Here is a 12,708-nt window from a genome sequence, read left to right as displayed (position 1 = left end):
CCCCCATACGACACCCGGAGAGGAGATGAAATGCTTCACTATTGACTGGCCTGGGCCGTAATCGCCTGTGTAGCTCACAAATGTGCAGATCTGCTCTGCCACACACTTTTTTTTTCACCACTCAGTACTTCAGCGGGAGGCTGGCAGGGGCCCCGTCCTGCAGCAAAACAAAAGAGGAAGAGAGCCCCCTTTTCCTCCACGCCAGGAGGCCTCAGGGGAGACACTGTAGCTGGTTTCCTCCACTCCAATCTGAGAGCAACACTGCCCTCTAGAGTGTCTGCCGTTGTAGCAGCAGCTTCAGGGAGGGTGTAGGGGGGGAGACTGGCAGACGATCGGCCTGGTGCGTGCTGCCGCGGTGACAGCGGTGGGGGCTGCTGGTGATGACTAATCACATTGTTTATCCCCCACTGGGTGTGATCCAGTGCTCTGTTTTCCCATGCAGATGTTGCCTTATCAGCAGCGACAGTGTCTTTGTGTTTGCATGTTGGGGGGGGGGGGGGGGGGGGGGTAGCATGTCCAGTGTGCATGTGTTGGTCCATGGAGCAAATACCCCGTGTGATTTAGATTCAAAGTGTAGAGCTGAAATTGCTCTTTAGCAGAGGTTCCGAGAGTTCTGGTGTTAATAGTTAATTGAGGATATGATGACACACCGTGAAACCGTTTCAAACCGTGTTTCAATCTCAGCTCTCGAGCTGATTCCCTCTGATTGGGCGACGGTTGCAGGCTTGTTAAGCCGATTCAGTTCTCTTGTCGACGGCTTCTCTTTTTTGTCATCACACGCGGCAAAAAAAAATGTGTCTCAGATTCAGCCATCAGGATTTATTTTTCTTAAAAGAAGAAAAAGTCCTGTGCCTGCATGGGTGATTCTGGAGGACGAAGGAGGTTTTTGAGGCCGCTAAATTTCTGTTCAGGATCCACAAAAGCGTGAAAAGGCTGCATTCGAAATTGGAACCATATATGCACTACATACTGAATATGTGTACTATCCCTAAACATGCTTTTGTGTAACAGTAATACAGTTATTGACGGTACAGAGCCGTGCGCCATTGACTGTTGTGAACGTCGTCGCCATTAACGCATTGCATTGTGGGATATTTATGCCAGCATTGCGTCCAGTGTTTGCGTGTCGTAATTTTTCATATTTCGTGCTACGGTTTTGGACCTACTAAACAATCAGACTGTTTTAGCGTACTATATAGCGTGCTGGTATGGAATTGAACATGATGATTTTCCGATTCTTGAGGAATAAAGAGGTTCATTTTGGATCCCAATGACTGCACACGTTTCAGCATGTTTCATACACATGAACTTGTTTACATGGTTGAATCTACTGTATTATGTTTTCTTTAGGCAAAATAACTTAAAATGATATAACAGATTTAAATAGAACAGTTGAATTATTCCTAAAATGTGAATTTACTGTTGTTTTACACACTCAGAAAATACTGCAGGGTTTGGTTTGTGGCTAATTCATCACTTCTTAAGTGGGTGAGATTCTGCTGGAGGATAGTTTAGGTGTAATCGTCTGCAGTGTGTCTGATGGATTGCTGCGTATGAGACTCCGGTGGCTCTCTCACAGTAAGTCATTTATTAGTTGCATGGTAACATAGAAAACAGATCAATGTCATATGCATGAGCAATGGACCAATAAAGAAGTGATTCATGGTAAACAATTATTCAAAAAACTATTTGAATTCAAACACATTTTTTAATTGAAAATCACAATACAGAAGCCCCAGAAGCCTCTACTTTTGTGGGACTGACTGTCAGAAATCTAATTGTTCTGCTTTTGTGCGTTTTCAGCTCAGCCTCCGTCAGCTGAACTCTGAGCTGAATGCAGATGACTCGAGTTAATGAGTTTGATTCATGCCTGGAAGTAACCATCTAATCCCCCAAACACTGTAACCATGCTAAGTAAACTGTGATTCTCTCAAGCAAATATTTGGCCATTTTAATTGATGTCTGTCTTCGGTTTGAGCCACGTTTCATTTCTCATTTCCCGTCTCTGGCTCTCTTCCCTCACAGCCTCTGTGCCTCGTACTTCTTGATTTCTCTGGCAGTCTGTCTCCATCCTCACTTTTCTTATGATTTCTCTTATTCATTTTTGTCTGTAGTGTTTTTTTGTTTTATTCAGGTCTCATTTGTATTTGTGAACCTTTCTCAAAAGGAATGACCCAAAGTTAAAAAATAAAACAGTATATATACTGTATATATATATATATATATTTACTGTGTGTACTTCAATATTTCCATTTGTTACAATGATGCAGCCGTTGAGTTTGAATATTTTGAGCAGTGTAAAGATTACATAATTCCAATAAAAAGATAAAAATGAGCCATTAAAGAATATCTAGTACATGTAATACTGCCAGACAGAGAAAACTAAACTATGACAGCCTTAAAGCTGCATCAATTTAGCTTTTAGCCACTTGGGGGCAGCAGAAAAAGCTGTAAACACAACATTAACATAGTATGACCGTATAAAGTTGTTGCTCTCCACCAACTCCTGATCTTGTATCGATCTATTTTAATCTCTTTAGCTGCTAAATGCTCCACTATGTTCACCAGCTAGTCTCTAACTGTGTCTTCCTGCTGTTTGGTGCTGGGCAGGTAGTGTACAGTTGGTCTTTTGTTGAAAACAGCTGCTTGTGGTGCCTGCTCACCAAGGATTAGTTTGGTAGACATGTTCAAGGCCAGACAGCAGGTGTAGGATTTTACGGAGATTGAGTATATCTGAGCTCTGAGCTTTTTGTATCGTCATTTATCGTCAAAACATGCTTATACACTGGCTGAGGGAACAGACAGAATCGATACCACGCTCTGGTTTGTGCTTTTAAAGGGTATAGCTTTCTTTATTTTTCAGCCTTGGCCCTTTTTCTCCATTTATTTCTGTGTGAATAATGATGGTGTGGTTTGAAATTGGTGGAGTATTGAGTGCGAGCGCTGCAGCCGCTGCTAAATGGGCTGCAGTGTCATCGCTGGGGGCAGCTCCTCACCGCCAATGTAGGTCCACTAACAGGCTCGTATTGCTGTTATAAGAGTCTGACAACATTATGGAAAGGAAATAAGAGAAATACATTTTTTTCTTTAGCTTTCGCTTCATCTGGTCTGTTTGCTATTGCCCAGAGCGATGCCATTGCATCCTGTTTAGCGGCTGTGTTCTCCTTCAATACTGGACCAAATTCAGAAATTGTTGTTGTCCCCATGTGTCACTTGACACAAAAACATGGGAAAATATGGTCCAGGTTGAAAAAAACCAAAGTGGTCTCGGTTAGTTTAGCATAAAGACAGGTACTAGTCCCAGCTTTGTTTTTAAGCTTCTGTTTGCGTACAGCCTAAACAAATAAGGTACAACTTGCTAATTAGTGACCTTTTGAAGTGCTGGTAGGAGTGTTTTCTTTTGACAAAGCCAAGCTAGCTGTTTGCTATCTTTATGCTACGCTAGGCTAACCAGGTCCTGATTCCAGCTCTGCACTTAACGCACAGACATGAAAGTGGTATAAATCTTCCCAGCTTACTCCTGGAAAAAAAAGCCACTTATAGTATTACCCTTCATATTTAACCACTTTATTAATTCAAAAGTCTCACAATTTGGAAAAAAGTAGATAAAAAGGAGGCCCAAATGACTGTGTTCATATTCCGCCTCTGTTGTTTTGTCCTCTCCTTGTCTATGCAATGTCCTCCAGTCTCCAGTCTGCAAGTTCAGTGTGTGATAATAATGAAGCTCTGAATGAACTCGGATGTGTCAGAGGGACTCAGCGTGGAGCGCAGGTGTTTTCATTCGGCGGACAGAGCCGTGCTTGCTGCCCCGGAGGAGAAATGGAAAGCGATTTGCCGCTTGTGTTAGACTGGATGCTGACAGCGTCTGGACTGGAGTGCACAACCAATTAGTGAAGTACATTTGTCGCCCCAAATTCCTACAGGCCAGTCTCGCAGCATAAAAGGAGAGATGAATGAAGCTTGTGGCAGAGATACAGAGCAAGGAAAAGTGAATGAATGTAATTTGTCTTCTTTTCGATGTGGGTGGACGGAGTGACGGGTAGGTGAGGCTGTCTCACAGGGACATTTGTCTGTCTGACAGGGTGGGATGCTGCCTGGATTCCTCTCAGGGATTGTCTTGTGTTCACTGCATCAAAGCAGCGAGGATGGACAGCAGGTAGACAGAGTCCTCTCTGGAGACCGAAGCGCTCTGATGTGTTCGCCAGACAAGTTCGCCTCTGCTGTGACCAAATCCTATTGATTCATGACACAACTCTTCTGCTCTGTCTCTCTGTCTCTCTGATCTGATTCTCTTGTTTCTTTCACAGTGAGAGTTTCTGTTTGTCTCTCTCAATTCAGTGACCGGCACAAATAGAATATTTGCTTGGCACAAATAAAACACGAGCAAAATACCAATTGTGCTTCATAGATGCAATGGTTTCAGATGATACTTGATTGCCAGAGAGGTTGTGAGGAGATGTACATGTTTTTAAACGTTACTTTTCTCCGTAAAACACTTGTGGAGCCAACATTAGCAGCGTACGTTAGCACATCATCAACAAGCGCTAGCACTTCTATGCTATGCTAGCTACTGAAGGTGTACTGAATGTAAACACATGCTGCTTCTATCTTTATCTTTTTAACCTGTCTTCACTGCTAAATCAGTTTGACATCCTGTATCCTTCAAACACATATTGTTGTAGCTGATGATGAGCCCGAGCTTGACTTCATGGCCTGTCTAAACTAACGCTATGCTCAGTGATATTCATTCAGTGAGTTAGTGACCGTGTGGGCTCCGTGGTAGCTCAAACAGCTTGGCAGAGTAGCAGCATGGGGGGGGGGGGGGCTTAGCGAAGGATGAATTGAAAATAGACCCCTTTTTTGGTAAACCTGCTGATATTTTTGTGGGCGCGTGTTCAAACGATCCGTGATAGTCGTATCTACAATATCATGTTTGGTATCACCGGAAACTATACATTCCGAACTTTCTGATACACCTCGACCCGAAACACATAGCGCCTGCTATAAACGGGAGAACAAAGCAGTCACAGTGCCAAAATATTTCACCAAGGCAGAATTGAGTTACTTACGGTTGTACAGTAAAGCTTGGGCCAATGGGAAGCCACAGTGAGCCATCTTAGTCAAGCTATGCTGATTTGCGCTGTAGGCTGTTCTGGCTGTTCGAGGCAACCTGGTGGCTGTATCGAAGCAATTACACCAACATGCCGTATAGCATTCTGTTCAGCTTGGAGATATGTCATTGAGCACTGTGGGGCCTGGCATTCTCAATCAATGTTTTATATGTGTTTATTCCTATTTTAATGTTTAAGAGAGATTCATGCTATTTGTAACATGGCTATATAGAAATATTACATATTTATTTTAAGTAAAACAATAAATAAACAGTAAACATGACCAAAATCAGAGACCCCCTGAGCATAATCGTATAAAGTTCACCATGAATGTTGTATGTTAATGTTTTTTCATCAAATTTACAGTACCAGCTGTAGTGACGAGTAGTAAAAGACATTCAACTGCATCACTATCCATGAGATATTGGTTATAAAGGTGATATTGCCTTTGTATCTCCATTTACTCAGGAATGATATAGATATATGACATATAGACATAATTGATTCATATTCCTTAGCTTCTTACCTTTCAAAGGAGACCAGAAGTATGATGCATATAAGCCTTATGGTTGAGGATTCCTGATGGATTGTGATTTTAGATTTTAGATGGGGTTTTTTTCATCTAAAATCAGGGCAAGGGTCTCACAGGTTAACACTTACCTGTATTCAAAAGCAGCGAATGAGCTGCTTTAAAATGAGTTGCCTTTCACGGTTTGGCCAGTAGGGTGCACTCATAGTTACAGTTCAGTTGGATTATAACATTAGCACTGACAGTGCCTTATTTCCAGATGTGTGTTTCCACTGTGTGTGAGTGAGTCCATGCTTTACGCAGTGGGTGGCTGTCAGTTTGCACAGTGTGTCTGATAACAGGACACAGTGTGTTCTCACAGTATTGAGGAGTGTGTGTGTGGGGGGGGGGGTGTCCTGTTCCCCTCAGCACTACATCTGTTCAGCATCCACACTGCTATCTGTCGTGTAACTCTTAACACTGAGGCGGCGGAACGCTCAGCCAGCCGAACACATCCTCTCACCTCCACATGTTGAGTGTTGTGCCGATGCGCCGCATCCTGTTTTCTGAGTCATTTCATGGAGCGTAACTGAGCATGGCAGGATTCTGGCCTTTCAGATCGCTGTCCACGCTTATGGGATTTAAGTAGGCCTGTTGGTATTCACATCTTTGAGGAAAACTCAGTGATAAGTCAGTCTCTAGTGACTTATCTTTCCAGATGCATTTGTTTGAAAAAATAAGAAGATAAGATAAGATAAGTCAGCATCAGCACCCACTAGTCAAAGGAAGGACATGCAAACGTCAACAGGAAACCCAAGGAAAGGATACGACAAGTACTACTGACCACATTATTAGTGGAATGTGAACTCTCAATTGGTTTGATTTTAAGATATTTCACAGTGTTTCACTCGAATCAGGGGATTCATGGGATTTTTATTTCGGACATACATTTAGAATGTGCGGATTACTATTCATAAAAATATGTTTAATAAATGTTTTGATGGGTTTCATTCACATGAATTAATTTAACATTACACAATCTTTGAGGTAAAAAAAATGTATATCCAACCATACCGGATTCACTGCTCCTCTGTGTTTTCTCATATTGTAACATCAGCAGTTTAGAAAGGCAGCCAACCTGGCATGTTGTTTGAGGATGTTTTGCACAATATTCTGCCTCACAGTTGCATTGCAGTCATGAAGTTTGTTATTTTAAGTGTAATGTCTTTAATGAAAAAGGCCAATTTTCCCAACTAAGTATTTTAGTAACATATAATTGCTGTTTTCATAGTTGTGGACATCATTTCTGTTGGTTATCGTACCATTGTGACGACCAATTCCATTTCTGGGATTTGAAAACTCAGCTTTAAAGAAAACGTCAGATGCAGAAAGGAACACAAGTGGTTAACTTTGACTGTAGTTTTATATGTACACAGTTTTCATGTGCAGTGAGGGAATATTACTCAGTTGAACCTAGAAATAAAACGGTTTAGACATCTGGCTAAGCTTTCAGCTTATTAACAACTTACCCCATCAGCCCCCTTTTCTTTGGTAATGTTGTCGTCACAGATCTTAACAATTACTTTGGTGAGTATGATGTTGTCATGGCCGATAGAAACAATGGCCAAAGCTTTGAAAATAAGCCTCAATTAAACCATGCATTTCTTATTGTTGCAATGAATGTACGGTCAAAATATATGCAACCAGCAATGCAACTACTCAATTATTTTGGTTCACCAAGCATGGTGAGAAATAATGAGAAAACTGGGTCCAGGTCCAAAACAGATGGAGTTATGATTTAAACTGTGAGATGTGCTGCACTTAATCTATGTCACTCAATGCATGAGATAGAAATGGAACACTTGTTAGTGAGTCCTCTGAGTCTCGGAGCAGCTGTATTTAGATGCCTGACTGTAATGTATATCACGGCAGATTGTGTGGAGACACCGCAGCTGTACTTGGCCGGGTCTGTGCTGCAGAGGATGCTGTGTGAATGCTCACATTCACTGTTTGCATCAACAGCTGGGCTAGGACATGCTGGCATAAGTGTAATATGGATGTTTTCAAATATGCAATTCAACATTCTCAACACAAAATCCCTGTTTCAAAGAAATCTTATTTTAATCCCTTCACAATCTGGTAAAGGATGGTATTATAATAATAATAATTATTAGCCACAAGGTTGGAAAAAACATCTAATTTTACACTGTCTGGCATATATATATATATATATATATATATATATATATATATATTTTATTTTTTTAATAATAAGAAATGGAGGAAAGATGTATTGTGTATTGGGCACCCAGAGCTCTACGATAGTACCTCATATTTGTATTAATGTATGTGTATAAACCATAGACTGTCTATGGTAAAAAACAAACAACAAAAAAAACGTCGCTGTTTGTACCTAGATGACATTATTTTGAGTGTTGCTGGAGCAGCTACAATGTTAGCATAGCCTAGCCCTGATCCATCTGAACTCCATCTAGAGAACAAGCATTTTAAGTTGATTGCTCGTCCCCTTGTGGACAGACATGACAAAGCATGAATTCACCCTTTTTACAGATTGGCATCATTATGTAGTTATTTCAGCATCCTTCTTCTCCGTTTATTGGAATTAAATCACGGCTTATTTTGTGTTCATGCCGCTGTAGTTAACCAGACAGCGTGTGGCGTGCTCGATGCAGTGAACACAGACATGACGGCGTTTGGTGTCCCTGCGTTTCTGGGACTTCCACAACATGTACAAAGCAGCAGTAGTGGTTATTTCAGCCATGGTTCATGAAACACTGTTGGTGTCAACATGGAGGTGACACTCAGAAATGATCCCTTGAACTATTTCTTTACAATTGACAACATTAAAAACAGTTTTACTTGTATGTAGACATTGTATGTTGCTGTCCATTGTTGTTTTTAGATATATTTCTATTTTATTTAAATTTCTTTCTTACTCAAATTGTGCGTAAACACACATTGACCATTGAAGCTGTTTCTCGTTACTTGTTACAAGGTCCAAGTGGAATTCCACAATGTATGACAGAATCCCATTTGCTTCTTTCATTACTCCACCGAGTTGTACTTGCCATTAGTACACTCAGACTGACGGCATTACATGTTGAATTAAAACTCCATTTAAGTGTTGAAATCTAGCAATCAGAGGTCCACCAATTTCATTTCTTGGCCTCGGGTTCCTGTCTTGGGAAGAGCCTGGCCTGATGAGCTAAACTTACTTAATTTGGAGCAAAACACAGCAAATCTCACAGGCCCCTGCCAACATTCACACATGTGATTTGTAGCACTCTAATCCGTCGGGTAGTTTCAGTTTTCGGCGAGGACAGTTTACGTGAGAGGAGATTGAATCATTCAATTTTTCCCACCGATTCAGACCTCTGCTCCACATTTTTAAAATCGCTCTCTCTCACACCCACTCCTCCTTCCATCTGCTTCCAATCAACTCTCACTGCCAAGACCCAGATACGGTTCTACGGAGCCCACTCACACACGGAGGAATTGTGAAGCAGCCTGTTAAGTGGACAGTAAGAGCAACCGGATCCCACACCTCGAAAAACACCCGCGGCAGTTGTCCGTGTTGTTAAAATGATTTGAGGGAATTACTGAGGAAGCTACGCAAGACGTGCATCTAAATGTTTACGCCATCGGATACTTTCAGGAATTTGACATTTGTTCTAAATCGTGTGGTTGTAAATAAAATATTAAGGACCACAGGAAATGATTCATTCTTTACCACACTAGGTGTCTAGTATTCCATGTTATCTATCATCTTATTTGTCACCTTGTGGTCGACCTTTTTCACTGCAGACATTTTGACTCATCGTAGCAGGAGTGGGAGCCGGCGGGGTCAATAACACTAAAGATGGCCTCATTCCATTCCGGTGTTCTAGTAAGCCATGTTGGTGAGCCAGCATGCACAGCACTGTGGGTCCTGGATATTTGAAGCAATGAGGTTTTATCGTTGCAGTGTGGGTGGTATGTGCAAATGAGATGTTCGGCCTCCCTCCGTGTTACCGACGCCCGGTGCGTCAAAGGTGTAATTCTTTGCGTCATCGGCGTATTTTGAGTTCTTTTCATTCATTGTCTTTCCGGCAGACTTGGCACAGGAAGTGCATCGCTGCCTCCCACCGGTGAAAAACAACACATTTGGTCTTTGCGTGTTGGTTTGCATGGAGACGCATTTTAGTGCCAGGTGTGACCTGGCATACTTGTGATCGGATCGTGACTGCCAGGTCTGAACACGGCCTTTGAATTTGCTCACTCTTAGTTTCACCGCCACATAAAGGGGATTTAGTTCTGGCTCAAGTGTCCAGTTAGTGTCCGTTGCTCAATTGGACATTGTTAAGCAACATCATTGGGTGCCCAGATTTCAGCAATTACTTTGACGAGTCCAGTGTTTTTATAGCTGATAGAAATGATGGTCAAAACAAGACCTGAGTTGGAACAAACCAGCGCTTATTTAGTTTTGCATTAGACAAGATAATGCCATTTCCACAAATAATGCTTCCTATTGTATGGTAATGTAATTAGTATGTAATTGTATTCAGACATTCAGTATCATTAAAGTGAGTTGTAGTTTGTTGTGATAGAGCTTATAGTTGTCTTTGGTATGCGTGGAGAGTGTAAGGGGACACCGCGGGTCGAGGTCTGACCTGCTGTACTCTCTGACCTCCCGGCCCTCTCAGGAGAGGCTGCCTCTCTCCTTCTGCTCTGATCGTGAGGAGGGGAATCGAAGCTACAGCACAGCATGCAATAAAAGTTTTGAAATGTTGATTCATTCCTTGCGTTTCCTGTAGGGGGGGGAACTCAAAAGTTAGTTCCCAGGAAGTCGGTCTGTCAGCCGTGATACATGTTTACATGTGACAGCTTTACTGTTCACCTTTGATTTATCTTAACATGAGTGTGGCTAACCAGTCTGGGTATATCCCTTTAAAAAGTACCCTATATGGTTTCAGTTCACCTTTCTTTCTAAGACTGTACGAACCATTTTAATGTGCAGATTATTGTCAGTGTCATTAACACACTGTAGTCTTGGCGAAGCCTTGCTGTACTGTATGAGGTACTATCTTGTGATACTCACCCTGCAGTGCTGCGGCTGGATTTCTTCATGTTGCTTTTGGCTCAGAGGGCAGCGTTGCGCTGTGCCATGCCTGCTGTATCACTCAGCTGCCAGACTCAGCGGTGGCCTTTGATCACATGAATGGCCTTAGCTGAATAGCTTGGCAAAGAAGACCACCCGGGACAAACCCGTCCCTTTGTGAAGACGTTAAAGAATACAGTGTTGCTGCTGTGAAACCTCCTCGATCACTGAATAGGACCCTGGCCTGTGAGTGATCTCTGGTGTTTACACGATGCTAGTGCCGAGAATACCAATGTGCAGTGGGCCAAACACGGAGAAGGAAAAGTCCTCTCCGTCTCAGCGAGCTGGTGAAGTAAACAGATTGTGGTTTAGCAAAGCCTGACATCAGCTTTCTGGTGGTTCGTGCCGCCTTTGTGTCCTTTACGCTGCGTGAAAGTGTTATATAAAGGATGAAGTTGGACTCAGAAGTGCATAACTGGAGTCTACAGTTACTCCCAAGGGAGCAATTAACTTTGCTATGGTACCACAGTTGTTTCATACCGTAAGCAGGTAATATAAGGGTATGGAGACAAAGTAAAAGAGGGTAGTGCCTTCATTGGCCCATAGCAGGGTGAATCTGACCGCTTTCAATGGTAACTTTTTGAGTTTCAAGAAAAAAACCTCTTTCGACCATTTCAGTGTTTTAAGTCAAACATAGCTAAGACAGAAGTGATTTTAACACTCCCTATGTTACTTTGTGAAGTCATTCAAATCCTGGGCTCAGGTATGGAGTGCAGAGTTTACAGGACTGCCAATTACTGTGAGTTTCAACTGTCTGGTCAGTTTCCACCACCACAATTGGACCCAAATAGGAAAGACAACTCCTTTCTTCTGCATAATATTCGCTCCATAAAGACGTGAAAAACTACGTCAGACGAAAACATCAGCTCCGTGTGAGCTGACGAGGAGTCCATAACGTTCCTCATATTGAGTCGTGAAATAAACAGAAATGGTTCTCCTCTAATTGAGGTTTGGCTGGCGCTCTTTTAATTATGACATCTTGCATGACATCGTGCCCTCTTCTTCTGCTGTGGTTTAATGGCACCTTACTGGTGTATAAGCATTTAGGGGGATCTGTTGGGAGAAATGGAATATAATATTAATAATTATGTTTTCTTTAGTGTGTATTCAACTAAAAATAAGAATTGTTTGGTTTGCGTTAGCTTAGAATTAGACATTTACATCTTCATAGGGAGCGGGTCCTCTTCACGGAGTCCGCTACGTTGCACCGCCATGTTTCTACAGTAGCCCAGAACGGACAAACCAAACATTTGCTCTAGTAAGCCACCTTAGTTCTCTTACGCGCTTGGCACACACCCTCACCACTAGATGCTGCCAAATCCTACACACTGGCACTTCAACGTACCCAAGTTACATATTGTCTTTTGCCTATTTTCTGGGAATTCAGTTGAGATTTGCAATACTTTACTGCAGACTCATCATGTTTTGAAATACCACAAACAAAAGAAACATCTTGTGGGAATCAATGCTATCAAGCTAGGTTCACGTTCTACTTTCCGAGAGGACGCTCGGTAACCTAGCTTGCTAGCTTCAATTTATAAAGTGGAATACAAACATAACGGCACAATCTGTCTTCCCAATGTTACATGTGTTGAAGGGACAGACATCTTAAATGAAGGGTACATGACCAAGGATATGTGGGCTTGTTGAAAAAGGGGAAAAAATGTGTTCCAGGCGGTGGCGCACCACAGAGGTTTACAGCACATCTCCCATCAACACCAGCTCTCAGATGTCAGTCAACCTCGTTCGTATAAACGCCAACCAAGAGGCTTAAAGCTTCAAGGCTGTTCCCACAAATCTGTTCAAAAGTAGTCTTATCCTCTTTTGAAAACTGGGAAAGTGGTTATTTTTCCTTGCACAAAAGTTGATGAGAGTTATAACCCAGTTTCTGTTCGGAATAGTAAATATAGAGCTGCCTGAGGCCTTTTTTT

The sequence above is a fragment of the Pholis gunnellus genome (genome assembly GCF_910591455.1).
Source record: "Pholis gunnellus genome assembly, chromosome: 19".
NCBI classification, from domain to species: Eukaryota; Metazoa; Chordata; class Actinopteri; order Perciformes; family Pholidae; genus Pholis; species Pholis gunnellus.
Note: the sequence above shows the minus strand (reverse complement) of the source record.